Raw genomic sequence first — 8,885 nt, 5'->3', positions numbered from 1 at the left:
GGCCGATTATATGATCCCTGTACTTTTCACAATTATATTCTGTGCTTGATAATACGCGCTCGTGTAGAATATGCAACCAATGGTGTTCATCGTAACAGTGTTTGTAGATTTCGCAATTATTGATAATTTCCAAAGCTAACCAACCAGCTGAAATGCTGAACAAGAAATAAGTCTCAATTTATCAGCATTACGTGCATTTCATATATACTCGGATTTGTATCTGTAGACTGTAGCCTAATGAATTTGAAGGCTATCAGCCATTAACGCATGAGAAGTAAGCATGTCATTTGAGATTAGGTTGTTAGGCCTGCCTCCTCTAGCTTGATATCTACCAGTGTTGCGGAGTTGCCACTCCGGAATTGGAATGAATCCGGAATCATTCCGCATTTTCGCCGCGACCCTGTAATGGAATGGGAATAGCATGGGGACAACGCTTGGAGGAATGGAATGGAAATGGAATTACGTCTTTTTCCGTAAATAGAGCATGTTTTCGTCTATGCGCTGTTTTTCAAACTTCAAACATTAGTAAGTTAGAGCCTCGAATTTAGCAATAAAGCCGTATTTTTGAAATGGCTTGGCTGATTACAAGCACGGTACATTTATAAGTAACGTTCCTACTACAAACCGAGGCATAGGCTAGTGTACAAACAAATGTATTATCCCAGCAGATACTCAAGGGAGAAACAAATTATCCTTGCGACTTGGTTCCCATTGATACCCCCACACGAAAGTAACAAATACTCTAAGCACAACCTGATCTTTATCTCACGAGCACTTTAGTACCTGACACACGTGAATAACCTTTCCGATTTTAGGTATCCAGAACAAATGCCATCTTAATGCTTTAAGTCCTGCAAATGCCTTCTGAGAATAGGCTCCTGAACATCAACAGTACTGCTCATCGTCAATACGCAGATTCGCACTACGCTGAAAAGCTATAGCAGGACTCACGCAGCCGCATGAGTAGTGCTTTTGGAATCACTCGCGCCAAACCAGTCAAACTCGGTCGGACAGGGAGCCGGCGGCGAGCGCGTGCGCCTCCTCCCCCCCCCCCCCCATAAAGAAAAAGAAAAAAAAACGAAAAATAAACTGCCACACACGTCTCCCTTCCGAGCCGTCCATCAGAGCGGTTTCCTCCTCGCAAACGGAGGAGTGCGAGGAGGAAACCGGTCTGCTGAACGTTCCTGGGGATGCAGTCCGGCGGTGGAACAGTCGTCCGCCGGTGCCGGTTTCCTCCTCGCACTCCTTCGTCTTCTTTCTCGCGTGCGCGATCCCTCGAGGAAGCAAAATTACGCTGTACGGACAGCTCTGTGGTCATATAAACCCACGAACGTGCACCCAGCAGCTTTTATTAGATGCGAAGTATCTTATGGCGGAGTTCAATCCGGTGGTGGTGGAGGTGTGCGGCGGGACCGCCCTTACTGCGCATGCGCATACCCTCTCTACTCACCCTCTCCCTTTCCCTCTCCACTTTCCCTCTCCGCTTTCCCTCTCCGCTTTCCCTCTCCACTTTCCCTCTCCCCTCCCCCTTTCCACTCTTCTTCTGAAACGCGGGCTAGACATGCCGAAATTCTCTCCTGCGCAACGCCGCGATGAGCACCAGCGCATGCGCGTCCCCTCTCCCTCTCTCTCCTCTCCTACGCTGCCCCCCTCTCGCACGCCTGCCGACTGCGTTCCCCGCTCGCCCTGTGAGAATTAACGGCCAGGCTAGAGGAAAGACAAGACGCGCGTAGTGTTCCTCTTCGCGTTCCACGACGCGAGGTCGGTAGCATGCCCAGCCAACGCCAACGGAACGCGATCGTGCAAGTGCTCCGGCTTCGCATCGCCTCATGGTCCCCTTTAGCGGGAAATATTGTATTTTTTCAAGTTACGAAAAGTGTGTATGAACCCCAAGCATACAATGGGGAACGCAATACATATTGTAACCACCTGTCTTAGTAGGCATTCTTCAAAAGGTTCTATATAGGACCTTTTTAACAATGCCTACTCAGGCACGTGCCTCAGTCGGCATTGTTCGTACTGAGGCAGCGTCTTTCCCTTGGATGTCTGCAAAAAATCAACAAGTATTGAAGCATGCTTTATGTGCACTTTCAGTACATCATCACAATTCAACGCTGCTTCAATTGTAGCTCAATAATTATTCAACAGAACAGTCAGGAAGAATTCTCAATGCAGAATGTACTTTAAAGAGCAAGTCGACTACTATTTAACAACTTCCCTGTCAATAAAATTGTTGTAAAATTTCAATGGTCAATTTTCGACAGGTGTCAACATTGAAATCAGTGATTATTCAATGGACAGACATTTACTCTATATTATATGTCAACATTTCTAAGTATTTAGGCCCGAATGCCAAAAATAGGCACTTATACGCGCAATAAAAACACTATAAAAGCCGCCCCTCTTAGCATCTAATCCATGTTCAAAATCGCTCATATATCGAAGTGGCGCGACAGGAGCGCAAGGAAGAAAATAGGCATTTGTCTAAAGACCGGTCTCTGGTTATCACCATTACAAAGACTGTTGGACGATAAAACAAGCTCAGAAAAATCGTCGTGCTTAGGAAAAAAACTACGTGCGTTAGCAAGGACAACAGAAAGTGACAGGTTAGATTGATGTGTGACGGTGTTCCAGGTGGATTTACGCCAAGGAAATTACTACGATGTTTCCCTCACAGTTTGCGATTGCTCGTCGTAGACTTAGCGCTTCTGACCCATTAGCAGTGTTTTGTAATTCATGAAAAAGGGCAGCGATTTGGTTTAGCGAAAGCAATCAGATGCCGGCGGACGTTTCGAACAGGACGAGAAAAATCTTCACCAACACTGAAAGTGGTTCCCTTAAATTTCCCTTTGTTAGAAAATATCACTTTTTTGTTTTATGGAAAATGAATTTAGCTATTATGGGGCGATGGCGGTTTTTTTTTTGGATCCATAGAAATACTTGAATGATCGCGGCAGTTCTTGACAACAAGTTCTTCAACTTGGGCAAATGCTTCGGATCCTCTTGATTCAGGAAGGCCATAAAAGGCGACATTATTGCGCTGCGAATGATTCTCGGCGATAGTTTCCGCCTAAAAGTGCATATGTCGAGACCATTCCAGTTTATGATGATGACGTGGGCTCAGGCTTCTCCCGCACAGGGATGGCCCAACGGAAACAGAGGCTTCAATATTGGCACGGGACGGACTGATGGACACGTTACACAAGTTCACACCAATGAAACACGCTCCAGTCTGCCGTCTAATCCACAGCGTGTAACGGCGCAGCGACTGCAGACTCACAGCACGTGGGGCCGCATGACGACGCTTTCGCAGTAGGTCCATGTAGTCGGCGGGACGGAGGCCCTGCACTGATAGAGTCTGGGACGTTGCCCAGCACAGGATAGGCCGAGGGCACGGCTCGGCCACATCGGAATGACCGGTCAGCGGCTGAACACCTGACCAAGGAACACGAGCCTTGGCTAACAGCACAGCTGACCACCGGGAACGCGGGTCCCACCCAGGCAGCTCGAGCTGGCCGTACCGCGCGAAACCCGCTCATCGGCGTCTTCTCTCGATCACCACGATACACATGCACAATTGGTCACGCACTACAAATCAGTCAAGTTCCTATCACACAGTTATAACATAACAAAATCAACATTAACTACAATTTCAGATTAAGTTTCTAACAGCCGGGTAGCAAAAAAAGTTAGTAACGGTCCAAGAAGGGTAACAGAGAATTATACCAGCCGAAAACAGACGAACACAGGAAACGGTGAAGGAGACAGGAAAGCGGCTATAGACTACCAACTGGTAGTTGGTAGTCTAGCCGCTTTCCTGTCTCCTTCACCGTTTCCTGTGTTCGTGGTAGTTGGTAGTCTATAGCCGCTTTCCTGTCTCCTTCACCGTTTCCTGTGTTCGTCTGTTTTCGGCGGGTATAATTCTTTGATGCAAAGCACCAACTAGCCCAACAACGAGTTCTACTAGAAGGGTAACAGCCACTGCAGTTACTACCTATTTGCTTGAAGTAACTAACTGTGCACTACCGCAGGTAGTAAAGAGATAGCAAAAAGTTAGTAACGGTTGCAGATACTAACTGCATGCTTACAGATAGCAAAAGGTTGGTAACGGTCCAAGAATGTTAGTATCCTCTACAGTCACTGACTGTTTCACTGTGTGTTTCATTAACTGCTAATGCGATAGCGTTTAAGAACTCGTTTCGCAGAAGTTCCGGTGTCATTGTCAGCGGCGTCTCTGGTTTTTAAAGAGTGTTGGCGTAGCGGAACTGTTTTGCTCTATCAGTGGACGACAGTGAGCTCTGACAGAATTCCGGCCATTTAAATATGCTGTCTGTGAATAGAGAACTTTCAGTGTGGTTTTGAGCGCTCCTGTTATCGCAATATCACTCGCCATAAAGTACAACACCGCACTCGCATCTAGCAATGAGTTCGATAATACTTAACAGATTGGAAAACTTCCTGCTGCAAGAGGTTTTTCTGCGACAAAAAAAAAAGTGTAATATCAAGATAATTTTAAGATGCTTCTTAAAAAAGCATTCAGGGTATACCTTAAAATCGCTAATTTGCCGCCGTGCGACCTGCCCGCGCGAATTACAGCCAACACTGCCGCTGCCTGTAGCTTCGCATTCCGAAAGTGAAGAGAGCGTGAGAACCGTAGAACATCCAGTGTAATTACGGACAAACTCAATATACAAAATTAAGGTGTGCATTCACGTCGACTTGCTTTAAGAACACGTGGAAAAGATAGCCACTGAAAGTGGTCTTACGCTGACTGCATGCCTGTACAACACTAGGGAGACAAATTAATGCACAAATTTGTATGCAAAACTACCTTATTGGCAAAATAGTGAAATCCCTCGGGTTCTATCTCACCGTACGGATGCATTTACTACGCAGTGTTCGAAGTATTTTCATCAAATGTAAAAAAAAAATTCGCAGTGAGACATTTACGCCGCCGCCCAGCTTCCGGTCGATCAGCTGGGCTGGAAGGCGACCGTCCAGCACATCCCCGTGTTGGGGGACTGGACTAGCTCGTGACAGCTCACTCACTCGGCTTCCGAATCGGCCAAGATCGTGTGCTCACGTCCCACCAGCAACTGGTTTCGAACTCTGGTGAGAATCTGGAGGATGCGCTCGGAACGTACCTACCAGATACTGACACTGTCATCAGCGTTCGAACCCACCGCCTCCCAGGGTATGACTGAGTGCTTCGAGACACACGACCACAACCCTGGTTACAATGGTAGTGTTAAATCGGGTATATACGTTTGCTGTCACTTGCTAAAGCAGAAAGAGGTTGTAGGTGGCCAATACATGCAATATACTTTCACTGTTGCTAGGCAACAACAGGGGTGGCCACCGCACGGATTATCAAGTTAATATTGATGTCAGTGTTTTAGTTGTGCCGTCGGCATAGGCGCGCGAAGAAGGAGGAGAGTGGAGGAGTGCACTGTGTTGTGAACGTAGGGGCCTCAGTGGGAGGGTGTCGGGAAGGGCGGGGGCGCCCTGCGGTAAAATTTTGCCCCCCCCCCCCTCCGTAATGGTGGACCCTGCGCACGCCTAGGGCCGTTGCGGGTTGTTAGTTGGCCAGACTCACAAGAGCCATTCGTTAAATGCCTAGACTGATCTTTAACATTTGTAATAGATTTCTTAGCTCACCTCTAATTCCTGCGCTGAATTCAGTTATCCTGGAATTCACTGGCGGACGGGCACAGCCCAACGCGGCTGAAGCGAAGCTGAATTTAAGTATTTGCTTGACGTCATTTCGTCTTACGGATTAAGCCAAATTGTTTTCCTGCCAACACGGGGGGATACCATCTTGCATCTTGTGCAGACCGCAGAATGCGAGAACGTCTCTGTTGATGTGTTATATTGTATCGGCCACTGACATCCTCCATCGTAATTACCAGCTAAGGCGTAAAAAACGTCTACAAGAAAAGAAGTTATGATTATGCGTGAGCGATTTTCAGAATGACCAGCAGTGAGCTCTCGTCTTTTTCTGTAGGAAGTAAAGAAGGAAACAGGAGATAGGGGAAGGGCAGGGACGTTAACCAATACAGAATAACCGGTACATCGCCCTACACTGGTGAAAAAGATGGAGGAGTTTGATACCGTGTGGCCGTGCTTCGCCGCGCCGAATGCATGGATACTGGACACGGAGAGCATCCGCACTTTGGCTTTCCTTGCGGCACGGTTTACGACTCCATCGAGAAGCGAAGCCAGGCTAGCGATTGGGAAGGCGATACGAACACGGTCCCATGACGGTCCCACGGTTCTACTCTTAAAAGCGAAGCTCAAGAGCCCTGCAAGTTTTTTTTATTGAACAAACCAGTTGCCGAAAATCTTCTGTAGGGGGCCACTGTCACTGCACCCGATGATACGTGCATAACGTCTTTTGTAGACCACACCAAGACGAATACGGTGAATCATACCTGTGATATTTGACGAGAGACTGTGCACAGTGGTTTCAACAGTAATGGACATGTTTACAACCCAGTCATTGATCGGCGTGCCACCTCGGCGTCGTGTGCTAAACAAGCTCGAAATCTTTTTTTTTTCCTCTGCCAGATTGCTTTACCTTTCCTTTCAGTTTCTTCGTTGAATAAAATATATATCATACCCTGCCTAATCATCTAGTCACAATACTTTCCAATTCTTGGTTGCGTATTCCGTTTCTGGTTGGTATTCTTGGCTTCGTGTTGGCTGTATTTTCGTGTTCATGTAGCACTTGTTTCTGTGAACATCACCTAGGAAACTTATTTAAAGTATTTCATTGAAAAAATGTGTTGCAAATTGATTGAGACATTTTTAGTTAAATTACCAGCTCTTTCCGAGAATTATCCGCTTCAGGGTTCTAACAGAAGTGCTTAGAGAAAGCTGATAGCTTTAGAAATTTTTTCATTACATTACATGACACAAATCTTTCGTTTCTTTGATAAAATATATGACGCCTGATATCCGTATTTCACAGCCCTTGTTCACAGAAATGCAGTCGACTAAAACAGGAAAGTTTACGAAAAGCGTCTCGTCTGTTTAAGAGTGCTTCATTGTTCAACAGAGCGGCAGTGTTATAAGAACTAATTAAAGTGGCCCTGTGACGCTTTTGGGACTCTCTTGTTTAGCGCTGAAATGCGTGTAGTAATGAATGCTGAGGCGAACGCAAAAAGAATTACGAAAATTGGTGCACGAAAACTGAGGTTACTAGTCTTCAAATTTCAAAACTCGAGCAAATGACGGTAAGACACGTTCCCTTTCGCATTTCACTCTCCCGCTGACGCCAAAGGCCGTTTCCAATCACCAGAGACACACCGGAAGTCTTGCCTCATGGTGGCCATCACACAGTGCCTTGCCACCGCTCTTTTTGATAGCGTTGCAACCATGGGTACGACGAACCACGTGCGTCGCCTAGCAGACGGTCCCATGGTTTGTCGTGTACCGCACACAATGAATCTGGTTGATCTAAAAAAAACATTGAGCGCGAGATCTTGCGACATAGCAATGCCCTGCATGTAGTCCCGTATCCGGACACGCCATTGTAAATTGCAAGTGCGTCGCTGAGCCCCGCGCAACGATGACGCGGAAGGCGTCGGTTGGTAAGCGTTTATAATTTTTCCTTTTTCGTTCACAGCATTGTTCCGAACAGAGCGTTGCGTGTTTCGCAGCTGCCGGTGTGGCCGATATCGCCCGATGCCGCAAAAGGCAAAACGCGGAAGAGTATCGTTTGATTATGGAGCTTTCGAATAGCGTACGCTAAGTTAGCTTTAGCGTTTGCGGCCCGCTGTTTCCGTCACTTAACGGCAGCACGCAAGCTGTTAGCGTACGACGCATTCGCAGTTGCGCGAAAAGCCAACGCAAAGCTTTGTGTACGCTATTCGAAAACTCCCTATTACCATTCCCACCTAGGGTGCCTTGATGCGCGTTTTGTCCTATTCCCACCAGTTCCACAGCGCATATAGCGTCTTTCCCGTTGTTTTGAAAATGCATCAGTTAGAAACAGAAGGGATCTGGTTCTGAGGAAGCACAAAAAAAAGGTTTTTTTAGGGCTCCCTAATATGGCCTAGCTGCCACCATATGAATATTACATGGTACTTGTCGCCTCAAGCAAATCAGAACGCACGGCCTTTGTCGTCACTGCCACATGACGAAACATCACTTCCCAGCCGATGCGTGTTGCAGTAGTCCAAAATCAAGGTAGTTTATACGGTGAAATAAAATTATAACGGCTTCGTTTTCGGCGATACCACTTGCGCAACGATGTCGGCGCATTCCACAGTACCAGAACAAGCGTTGAAAACGACATGCTTAATTTGTGTCGCAGGGTTCCTTTAACAATGTTTGTCTGTCTCGCTAGAAGCCTTGAGACAGCGGGAGAACACGCGTAGGAGGTGGTAAAATAAAAGAGTGAAAAGAAACATTCCCGGCACGAGCGTATATATGCTAGAGAGTTTATCTTTAAAAAAGTTAATCGCTGGCAGGTATGCATGCCAGTAATCTGTTCTCTAAAGAAAAAAAACATTTACAATCGTGGAGGAGCCGGGGTTCGAACCCGGGACTTCTCGCATGCAAAGCGAGCGCTCTACCACTGAGCTACACCCCCGTTACATCATGGAGTCGCGGTAAGTTTTCATGAATGCGTAATTATTGTAGTGCATTGGTGCTAGTACGTCCAGTCGGGTGAAACGCCGTTGTGTGTCTGTCCATGAGCTGCGCGGGCACGAAGCGCCAGCAGCACTCGCGGTGGCGGGAGACGTGATATGGCGGGAGACGCGATTCCTTGTTAATAAAGCAATCGAATAAGTCTATGCCTCGCTTCAAGCTTGTGTTGAAACTGGTCGGAATAGCTTCCTTGTAGTTTCAATGCACTGTAGCAAAGTTGAAACAGACAG

General features: G+C 47.0%; 1 non-coding gene across 1 annotated transcript; it reads right to left on the bottom strand.

Moving 5' to 3' along the window:
* Positions 1 to 8,524: 8,524 nt before the first annotated feature.
* Positions 8,525 to 8,596, bottom strand: Trnaa-ugc (transfer RNA alanine (anticodon UGC)). The gene has a single exon. It is a non-coding gene; the product is annotated as a tRNA-Ala (tRNA).
* Between the last annotated feature and the right edge of the window lie 289 nt (positions 8,597 to 8,885).

Source organism: Rhipicephalus sanguineus, chromosome 4 (genome assembly GCF_013339695.2).
Source record: "Rhipicephalus sanguineus isolate Rsan-2018 chromosome 4, BIME_Rsan_1.4, whole genome shotgun sequence".
Classification (NCBI taxonomy): Eukaryota; Metazoa; Arthropoda; class Arachnida; order Ixodida; family Ixodidae; genus Rhipicephalus; species Rhipicephalus sanguineus.
The sequence above is the reverse complement of the archived record's forward strand: the minus strand, read 5'-3'. Positions and strand labels throughout refer to the sequence as shown.